The 12,043-nt window shown below is 30.2% G+C and overlaps 1 pseudogene; it reads left to right on the forward strand.

Moving 5' to 3' along the window:
• The first annotated feature begins 1,556 nt into the window (after positions 1-1,556).
• LOC120252295 lies at positions 1,557-1,675 on the forward strand (annotated as a pseudogene).
• Positions 1,676-12,043: the final 10,368 nt, after the last annotated feature.

The raw sequence follows: 12,043 nt of genomic DNA on the forward strand, positions 1-12,043 counted from the left end.
ACTATATTTTTACAATGTATTTATGAAATTTGTTATTTTACATTTGATATCTATAAACTAGGATAAAACATATATAATATATATATTAAATTTTGTAAGGCAAACCCCAAAATATTTTTTAGTTTCAAATGGTACAATTTTTCATAAGATTTTTTACCATAAAATACTAGTATATATTATTAGTTTTTATTTAATAATAAAATCAAGTAAACTACTAAAAAAATAAAATTTTTTTATAAAAAAATTTAAAAAAATATGAATTTGAAAAAAATGATAAAAACCATCATAATAATATAATAATTTTTGTGCTAATCAAACATATTTTTTTGTTTTTAGTTTTTTAAAATACACAACAATTAGTGTATCCAAACATGTTTTTTTGTTTTTCAAAAAAATTGAAAATAAAACAAAAACAAAACAAAAACATAAACAAAAAGAAAAGCGAAACAAAAACAAAAAACAAAAAAACAAAAACAATGCCAAATGACCCTTTAGATTTTAATCAAAACCTTAATCATTTGTTTTCTTTCGGAATACCCCCTATTTTGAATAAAAAAAAAGTAACCCTTTCTTTCTTTTTAGAATATCTACTATTTTTGGAATTAAAGTCCTAACATTGTGTTTCCTTATAGTATTGTCTCCTACTTTTCAATCAAAACCCTAATCCTATAATTTCTTTTAGGAATGCTAACTATATTTGAATCAAAACCTTAGTCTTATGTCTTTTTTGGGGAATGTCTACTGTTTTTGAATCAAAACCCTAATCCTATATTTTCTTTTGAAAATGTCCCCCATTTTTCAATTTTTAATCAAAACCATAATCCTATGTTTTATTTTAGAAATGTCTCCTATTTTTCAATCATAATCCTAATCATATATTTTCTTTTAGAAATGTCTCATATTTTACAATCAAAATCCTAATAGTCTGCTTTCTTTTCAAAAAGTCTACTATTTATTAATCAAAACCCTAATCCTATGTTTTCTTATAATAATTTCTCCTATTTTTCAATCAAAACCCTAATCCTATTTTTTTTTTTCGGAGTGTCTACTATATTTGAATCAAAACTCTAATCCTATGTTTTTTCTTTTCAAAGTGTCTGCAATCTTTTAATAATAACCCTAATCCTATGTTTTCCATTTGGAATGTGTCATATTTTTTAGTTTTGAATCAAAACGGTAATCCTTTGTTTTCTTTTCTGAATGTCACCTATTTTTTAATGAAAACCCTAATCCTTTATTTTCATTTTAGAATGTCTACTATTTTTGAATCAAAATCCTAATCCTATGATTTCTTAGAGTAATGTATTCAATCTTTTGGAAAAACAGGACACATTACTATTAAAAAGATATAAGATTCGAGTTTTGTTTGCAAAAGAAAAAGTAGGATTTAGTAATGTCTCATATTTTTTTAATCAAAACCCTAATCCTATATTTCTTTTAGTAATGCCTGCTGTTTCTTAATTAAAACCCTAATCTCATGTTTTATTTAGAAAATGTCCCTTATTTTTCAATCAAAAACCTAATCCTTTCTTTTTCAACTCAAGTGAACTTCTATGTAGTGCGATCGTACCGACACTAAAGCACCGGATCCCATTAGAACTTACAAGTTATGCGAGCTTGGGAGAGAGTAGTACTTGGTTGGGTGACCTCCTCCGAAGTCCTCGTGTTGCACCCTTCCCCCTATTTTTGCTACATGGTTTAGTTTTATGATTTTATTAATTTAAAAATAATAATAATAATAAAAAAATGAAAGACTAACCTATGTTTTTAATCAAAACCCTAATCCTATGTTTTCTTAGAGTAATGTCTCCTATCTTTTGTATGGGAAATCTCTACTAATTTTTAATCAAAAGTGTAATCCTATATTTTCTTTTAATAATGGTCCCTATTTTTGAATAAAAATCCTAATCCTATGTTTTCTTTTCAAAATGCCACCTATTTTTGAATCAAAACCCTAATTTTATGTTTTTGATGGGGACGCAAGTGTATGTACCAATCACGTAATAAAGTGTGTGTGAGTGCAGAGTGTCGATCAACAAGGAAGAAAATAAATACTAGTAGTAACTCTAGATAAAAAAAATCCTGAATAATGGAGTGATGTGTGTGAGCAAAGTAAGCAAAAGTAAACAAAAGCAAGAAAACATGACAAATAGTTCGACAGAAATAATGGAAGAAAGCGATGGCTAGGCATAGCATTCCTTTAGGGTTATGAGGTGCATGACAATGTTCTGTCTAAACATATAATCCTATTTGAATCGAAAGGTTTCAAAAATATACAAAACCCTGATTTCTCAAGCGAAGTATAACTGAATAGGTGCAGAGCTGATACAGACATCCATGCAATAGCATTAACACTCTATGGAACATTTTTGTGAGCTAATAACAATCACTTGAGTAGATAATCTCCCCCAAAAGAGAGATTAACCCTAATCTAAATACAGAGCAAAAATATAATTTTTCGTAACATCTACTCCACATGATTGCACAGAGCATAGAGATTTTTACTCACTCACTCTGAAAGATTGTGGGAGACAAAGTCTCTAAAGTATCGTAACCAGAGGTGTACATGTTATCATCTCGAATTATGGTAAATCTATACTGGGTGGGAATTTTTTCTCATCGTATAGCAATACCAAATATGAGAGCTAGGACTTTCGCCTCACTAGCAATAATTCATTCAATCACACAATTATACTAAAATAGATATGATTGCAACTAAAAAACAACTAAAGCATCAAGATCCAACAACCAAACAACCATTAATGGAGGACATGCATTTAATATGCAAATGAAGGAGGAAAACACAAGAGCCATGAAAACCCCCTTTTTAATACTTAGAGTAAAGAATCCCCGGAGGTGTTCCATGGAAAGCTTCCACGCACAACGCTAAGATGGTCTCGACTGCTACGATTTTCATTCCCCATGAATATCGATCCAGATCCCTCTCCAAATAGCCGTTAAGTACTGAAGATTTGTCTATTTTCTTTAAAAACTTCATCTCAAAGAATCGCCGAAAGAATAAAATAGAACAAAGAAAAGTTGCCCTAAAAATCCTATTAAGTTCTATTTATACCCCGGCTCCTTATGGGCTGCTTACCGGCGTAAGGATGTGGCTGTAATGGAGCTGGAGAAAATGGTCACGAGCCTTACGGGAATACTTATGGCCATAAGTCCTACCCGTAAGGTCTTCTGTTTGTGTTACGGTCCAACATATGGCTGTAAAGTCTAGATCGTAAACTTCACTGTTTAACTTCTTTAGATGGTCAGTACAGGCGTAAGCTATGGTTGTAAGCTCCTCTGGATAGACCATACAAGCATCCTTATGAGCGTAAGCCTTGCTAGTAAGATTCTCTGAATCATCCTTATGAAAATAAGCATGCCCACAAGGTCGTCTGAAGTTTGCCTTGTCCTTAATACCATGATGGCGAGAGGGCTCCAAATTCACCGTTTTGGGTCTAGAATCCTTCATTTGGCTTTCTTTCATCTTTAAGCGCTATCCTAAGCTTGTTAATATGAAACACACTATATTTAGCACCAAATTCCATAGGATAGTTCTAATACATACCAAATGAGTGTACAAATTGATATAAAACACATGCATGTTGTACACTCATCAATTTTCTTTTGGGAATGTCTGATATTTATGAATCAAAACAATAATTGTATGTTTTTCGTAATGTCTCGTATTTTTTAATCAAACCCTAATCCTAAGTTTTTTTTAATGCCTCCTATTTTTTAATCAAAACCATAATCTAATATTTTCTTTTGAGAATGTCTACTATTTTTTAATCAAAGCAATAATCCTATGTTTTCTTTTCGTAATGTCTCATATTTTTCAATCAAAACCCTATTCCTATATTTTCTTTTCAGAATGTCTACTATTTATGAATCAAAATGCCAATCCTAAGTTTCCTTTTCGATATATTTCCTGTTTTTCAACTAAAACCCTAATCCTATGTTTTCTTTTTAAAATGTCACTTAAATTTTGGGTTTCAATAAAAACCCTAATCCTATTTCTAATTGGAATGTCTTCTAGTTTTGAATCAAACCCTAGTTCTATGTCGAAATGTCTTCTATTTTGCAAAAACATTGACTCCTATGTTTTCTTTTCTTAATGTCTCCTATTTTTCAATTTTGAATCGAAACCCTAACATGTTCTTTCCTTTCAGAATGTAACCTATTTTTCAATCCAAAACCTAATATTTTCTTTTGTTTTCAGAATGTCTACTACTTTGGAATAAAACCCTAATCCCATATTTTGTTTTCAGAATGTGTCCTATTATTAAGTTTGAATCAAAACCCTAATCCTTTGTTTTTTTAATGTCTAATTTTTGAATCAAAACCCTAATCATATCTTTTTGATTAGGAATCTTTGTTAATTTTAAATCAAATCCCTAATCCTATGTTTTTTTTTCATAATGCCACCTATTTTTGAATAAAAATCCCAGTCCTATGTTTTCTTTTAGGAATGTCTCCTATTTTTCAATCAAAACCTTAATCCATTTATTTCTTTTTGAAATCTTTACTATTTTTAATCAAAACACAATCCTAAGTAATGTCTCCTATTTTTCCATTCAAAACCATAATCCTATGTTTTTTTCATAGTAATGTCTCATTTTTTTCAATCAAAACCCTAATCCTATGTTTTCATATTGTAATGAATCCTATTTATTAATTAAAACACTAATCTTATGTCTTTTTTCAGAATGCCGACAATATTTGAATCAAAACCATAATCCAAAATTTTTTTACGGATTGTCTCCTATCTTTTAATCAAACTTTAAATAACATGTTTTCTTTTGTTAATGCCTACTATTTATCAATTTTTAATAAAAAACCTAACTTATGTTTTCTTTTGCAAAATGCCTCTTATTTTTCAATCAAAAATCTAATCCTTTATTTTATTTTTGGAATGTGTACTATTTTTGAATCATAACCCTAATCCTATGTTTTTTTTTTCGGAATGTGTCCTATTTTTTTCAGTTTTGAATCAAAATCCTAATCCTTTGTTTTCTTTATGGAATATCTCATTTATTTTAATCAAAATCTTAAACATATGGTTTCTTTTTGGAATGTCTACTACTTTTGAATCAGAGCCTGAATCCTTAGGTTTCTTATAGTAATGTCTCCTATTTTTCATTCAAAACCCTATTCCTATGTTTTCTTATAGAAATTTCTTTTATTTTTGAATCAAACCCTAATCCTATTTAGCTTTTAGGAATGGCTCCTTTTTTTGAATAAAATCTCTAATCCTATATTTTTCTTTATAGAAATTCTCATTTTTATTGGAATCAAAACCCTAATCCGATGTTTTCTTTTCGAAATATCTAATAATTTATAGTTAACACCCTAACCTATATTTTCTTTTTCGGAATGTCAACTGTTTTTGAATGAAGACCCTAATCCTGTATTTGAAAACCTAGGATTAATGATTTGATTCAAACCTAGAATAAAAACATAGGATTAAAGCTTTCATTCAAATATAACTGACATTCTCAAAAAAAAATATGGGATTAGGGTATCAAATAAAAAATAGCAGACGTTACAATAAGAAAACATGTGATTGGTGTTTTAATAGAAAATTATGAGACATTTCGAAAAGAAAATATATGATTATGGTTTTTCATTAAGAAATTGGATGAATTCCAAAAAACAAATTAGAATTAGGTTTTTTTGATTAAAACTTATGACATTCTGAAAAAAAACATGCGATTATTGTTTTAATTAAAAAATAGTAGACATTCTTAAAAAAAAATATAAGATTAGGGTTTTGAAAAAACATATGAAGCATTCAAAGAAGAGAACATAAGATTAGAGTTTTGAGAGAAAAATATGAGGCAATATGAAAAGAAAAGATAGGATTAAGGTTTTGATTAAAAATTAACATAGATTACCGAAACAAAAGGTATGATTAGGGTTTTCATTTAAACAAATGAAACATTCCTTAAAGAAAACAAAGAATAGGGTTTTGATTCAAAACTCAAAAATAAGATCAGAAAAGAAAACATAGGATTAGGGTGTTGATTGAAAAATAGGAGACAATACTATAAGGAGACATTAATATAAGAAAACATAAGACTAGTATTTTAATTAAAAATAGTTAACATTGCGAAACAAAAACATAGGATTAGGGTGTTGATTGAAAATTTGAGACATTACTATTACAAAAAGGGAAAAATAGCCGACATTTTCAAAAAACAAAAAATACACAGGATTAGTGTTTTAATTCTAAAACGGCAGACATTCGGAAAAGAAAACATAGGATTAGGTTTTGTCATTCAAAAATAGCAGACATTCTAAAAAGAAAAGAAAAGATTAGGTTTTTGATTCAAAAATATGAGCTATTTCTAAAAGAAAACATAGGATTAGGGTTTTGATTCGAAAATAATAGACATTATGATAAAAAAAACATAGGATTAGTGTTTTGATTGAAAAATATGAGACATTTCAAAAAGAAAACATAGGATTAGAATTTTAATTGAAAGTTAGGATACATAACTATAAGAAAAATGGGATTTGGGCTTTGATTTAAAACCAATAAATAGGGGACATGTCCAAAAGAATACATAGGATTAGCATTTTGATTCAAAAATTGTAGGCATTCCCAAAAGGAAAGATAGGATTAGGGTTTTGGTTCGAAAAGAGGAGTCACTCTGAAAAGGAAACATAGGATTATTGTTTTGATTGAAATATATGAGATATTACGAAAAAAAACATAGGATATTTTTTTTTATTCAAAAATAGCATAAATTTTGAAAGTGACAACATAATATTAGGGTTTTTAATTAAAAAAAAAGTGGCATTAGAAAAACATAGAATTATGTTTTTGATTAAAAAAAAATATAAGGCATTAGGAAAAGAAAATACATAACATTTTTTTTATTAAAAAATAGCGAATATCCCTAAAAGAAAACGTAAGATTAGAGTTTTAATTCAAAAATAGAACAAAGTCTGAAAAGAAAATATAGGATTAGGATTTTTGTTCAAATATAGGAGCCATTACGAAAAGAAAATTATGGCAAAAATTTTAACACAAAATATTGGATAATGGTTCGATTCAAAAAAATGAGACATTCCAAAAAGAAAACAAACGACTATGCTTTTCATTTGAAATTGAAAAATGGGACACATTCCAAAAAAAACATAGGATAGGGTTTTGATTAAAAAATAATAGACAATCCGAAAAGAATAAAACGGATTAGTTTTTTTATTGAAAAATATGAGACATAACTATAAGAAAACATAAATTAGGGTTTTGGTTCAAAACTAATAAATAAAAGATATTAAGAAAGGAAAACATAGAATTAGGGTTTTGGTTCAAAACTAATAAATAAAAGATATTAAGAAAGGAAAACATAGAATTAGGGTTTTGATTAAAAAATAGCAATGACAAGGTCCCCTTGCGTATATCCCGCAAGTGCACGGGTTTGTTGAAGTAATAATCTCGGATAAGCGGGTATCGAATCCACAGGAAATAGGAAATAAAAATACTTAATTTGATTCTTAGCTATGTGAAAGATCAATGATGGTAAGTGTGACAATGATTCAATTCTCAATAATAAAAAAAACAAGGAAGAGAGCAAAAGTAAAGAAGGGGGTAAAGCAATCAATAAAGATGAGGTACTCGGATAATGCTCCGCCTAGGATAATTGTTTCAAGTGCAAGAACCCTCTATTATGCTTCCTAATCAATGCGATGGTGAGTCGTGGAAATACTTAATTACATAGTTCCAAATCTAAGGTCAACTATGCCTAACTCTATACATGTCCCGGAGGAGAGATTAGATAACCTCTACCTCGCACTTGCATAGAGTTGCAATGAGCTCTAGGGATTCCAAGTGATAAATCTCTTCCTAATTATAGACCTAACCCTTTGGTCCAGGTGGAACGTCCCTAACCACGATTAAGCCCTAGATACTAAGATCACCTCAACGCTTCACTCCGTTGCACGCGCAACTAAGCCCCAGCGGAAGTTCATCTCTTAGACCATTCACTCTGCTATAGCAGCAAAGAACTCCAGGAACAGAGGTAGAATCTATCACATCGCAGGGGAAAGGGGATGCTCCTGTACCTCTCGACTCACCCTCTCAACCCTCTCCAACCTTGCTTTGTCTAACGCTCGTGGTGTGTCACTCACTCACAAGGTTACCAACGAGAACTCTCAATCCTAGTGTCACTCTAAGAGAAATGTTCATACAATCAGGCATTCAAGGTTGGAACTCACAATCAACATCAATTTATTGAAAGCATAATAAATAGATTCAAAGAAACGAATACATCCTAGGGTTCACAAATACCCAAGTACCCACTAGGGGTTTAGCTCTCCATGGAACTAAGTACAATCAAAGAAATAGAATGTAAAAGCAATGAATCCATAAAGAAACCCCCTCGATAGTCGTGTCGATGGTCTTGTGGAAAGTCCTCTACTCGTCAGTCCAAGGATTCCCTCATCCCAGGGTATAGGATACGCCTCGACGGAAGCTCCCCTACCAACCTTCTTCCTAAGGAATGACGATGTCGGAGCCGTAGAACCTCTCCAAAACGTTGGCCAATACCCTCAAAAACCCTAGCTGAAGCCCTCTCTCAAGTTGGGGAAAAAGATGGAGAAAAGAATAATAAAAATCGGGCTGATTCGGACTTTTAAATAGGGTCCGGAATCGGGTGACTACACCGGGCGTGGATGCTTCACGTGCCCGTGCGGAATTTCCACGGGCGTGGATAATTTCCACGCGCCCGTGTGGATTCTCTCGAACTCCTGCTTTTCTCGATCGCTCGTGAGCATGCTCTGCTACGATCCTTGGTACCGTGATGCTACAGTGCTCTTCTACAGTGCCCGGTCTGAATATCTTCCCGAAACCATACTTTCATCGGAGTAACGCAAACGGACACACGTTCACATCGTGGATCACTTGCTTCTTCAATAATAGGCAAGTTGATGGAGCTCTTATTCTATGTGCATAAGTCGGAATGCTCGAATCTAACTGCTTTTGTGCCCCTCCAAATGGATTTGCCAAACTCGAATACGTGGAGGTTGGCACACACTCTACCATCTCACATCCGACCTATGTCTTCGCGTTTGAACCTTAGCAAGATTTCCTCCAAAATCAGTGCATTGTGATCCACATTGGCTTCTTTTCTTCATACTCGGCCTCACAACCATACCTGCATAAAAGTAACATAAAAATACACATATTAGTGTAAAACCCGAGAAAAGTAATGCTCAACATAAGGAATGAACGCTTCACATTCATACCGCACAAGCACTTATCAAGCAAACATTCCCAAAAGAAAACAGAACATTAGGGCTTTGATTAAAAAATAATAGGCATTCCGAAAAGAAATATAGGATTAGATTTTTTTATTGAAAAATAGGAGGCATTACGAAAAGAAAACATATAATTAGGGTTTTCTTTAAAAATTTGGAGAGATTCCCAAAATAAAAGTTATGATTAGGATTAGCTTGAAAGAAATGAGAGATTCTGAAAAGAAAATAAAGGATTCGAGTTCTGATTCAAACCTAAACAATAGGACAAATTCCGAAAGGAAAACATATGATTAGTTTTTGATTCAATATTAGCAGAGATTTCAAAAAGAAATGAAGTGATTTGGTTTTTAATTGAAACATAGTAGACATTGCTAAAATAAAACAAAGGTTAGTGTTTTGATTCAAAACTGATAAATAGAGATATTAAGAAAAGAAAACATCGGATTCCAGTTTTGATTGAAAGATAGGAGATATTTCTAAAACAAAAAATAGGATTAGGATTTTGATTCAAATATAGTAGGTCTTCCGAAAAGGAAAAAACATAGGACTAAGGTTTTGAATGAAAAATAGGGGACATTACTATAAGAAAACATAAGATTAGTGTTTTGAATGAAAAATTGGAGACATTACTATATGAAAAATATAGGATTAGGGTTTTGATTCAAAAATAGTAGACATTCAGAAAATAAAACTTATAATTATGGTTTTGATTGTTATATTTTTAATTGAAAAATATGAGAAATTCCTAAAATAAACATAGGATTATTGTTTTCAATAAAAAATTGCCGACATTCACAAAAGAAATGAAAAGTAAAGATTAGGGTTTTGAATAAATATAGTGTGCATTACAAAAAAAAACTTTGGATTAAAGTTTTGATAAAAAAATATGAGACATTACGAAAATAAAACATAGGATTCGGGTTTGTTTGCAATATATGAGACATTCCATAAAAAAAACATATTATTCGGGTTTTGATTAAAATATAGCAGGCATTTGAAAAAAAAACATAGGATTAGGGTTTTGATTGAAAAATAGGAGACATTCCAAAAAGAAAATATTTGATTAGGATTTTAATAGAAAATGAAAAGACATTACTATAAGAAAACATATGATTAGGGTTTTGATTAAAAATTGTAGACATTCTAGATAGAAAAACATCAGATTATGGTTTTGATTGACAAATAAGAGGCATTCTAAAAAGAAAACATAGGATTAAGATTTTCTCTGAGAAATAGGAGACATTACTTTAATAAACAATTGGAATAGGTTTTTGATTAAAAACCAAAAAATAGGGGACATTTCCAAAGGAACACATGGGATTAGAGGTTTTATTAAAAAGCACGAGACATTATGAAAAGCAAACAAAGAATTAATGCTTTCATTTAAAAATAAAAGTAATTATGAAAAGAAAACATATAATTAGGGTTTTGATTCAAATATAGTAGGCCATGCGAAAAGAAAACAAACGATTAAGGTTTTCATTGAAAAATTTGAGACATCACTTTAAGAAAACAAAGAAATATGGTTTCCAATGAAAAATGGGAGATATTACGACAAGAAAATATAGAAATAGGGTTTTTATTCAAAAATAGTTCACATTCCGAAAAGAAAGAAAAGGATTAGAGTTTTGATTCAAACATAGTAGGCATTCCAAAGAAAAAACATAGCATTTGGGTTTTGATTGAAAAATATAAGACATTATTACAAGAAAACATAGGATTGGGATTTTTATTCAAAATTAGTAGACATTCGAAAAGAACACATAGGAATAGGGTTTTGATTGAAAAATAGGAGGCATTCCGAAAATGAAACATAGGATTAGGGTTTTTATTGAAAAGTATGAGAAGTTCTCGAAAGAAACATCTGATTGTGGTTTTGATTAAAACATACCAGACATTACCTAAACAAAAGATTGGATTAGGGTTTTGTTTAAAAAAATGAGACATTTCGAAAAAACAAACGATTTGGGTTTTGATTCAAATCTAAAAAATAGAACACATTCCAAAAAGAAATCATAAGGTTAGGGTTTTGAATAAAAAATTACAGACATTCTGAAAAAAATAGAAAGAAATAGGACACATTCGAAAAACAAATCATAGGGTTAGGGTTTTGAATTAAAAATTACAGACATTCTGAAAAAAAAGAGAAAGGATTAGGTTTTTGATTTAGAAAATAGGTGACATTTCTAAAAGAAAAGATATGTTAGGGTTTTGATTCAAACGTAGTAGGTATTCACAAAACAAAACATTGGATTAGAGTTTTGATTGAAAAATAGTAGACATTACTATAATCAAACATTGGACAAGGTTTTCATTATAACCCAAAAGATAATGTACATTTGTAAAAGAAAACATATGATTTTTGTTTTTACTAAAAAATAGGAGACATTCCATAAACGAAACTAAGAATTAGTGTTTTGATTGAAAAATATGAGGCATTTCAAAAAGAAAACATAGGATTAGGGATTTGTTTCAAATATAGCAGTTATTCTTAAAAAAAAACATAAGATTAGTTTTGTGAATGAAAAATAGGAGACATTACTATCAGAAAAAATAGGTTTAGGGTTTTGATTCAAAAATAATAGGCATTTGTAAAAGAACACATAGGATTTGGTGTTCGATTGAAGAATAAGACCCATTCCGAAAAAAATACATTGGATTAGGGTTTTGATTAACAAATATGACACATTCTGTTAAGAATACATCGGATTAGGGTTTTCATTGAAAACTAAGAGACATTATTATTAGAAAACATAGGATTATCGTTTTCATTCAAGAA

The sequence above is a fragment of the Dioscorea cayenensis genome, chromosome 20 (genome assembly GCF_009730915.1).
Source record: "Dioscorea cayenensis subsp. rotundata cultivar TDr96_F1 chromosome 20, TDr96_F1_v2_PseudoChromosome.rev07_lg8_w22 25.fasta, whole genome shotgun sequence".
In the NCBI taxonomy this organism is placed as follows: Eukaryota; Viridiplantae; Streptophyta; class Magnoliopsida; order Dioscoreales; family Dioscoreaceae; genus Dioscorea; species Dioscorea cayenensis.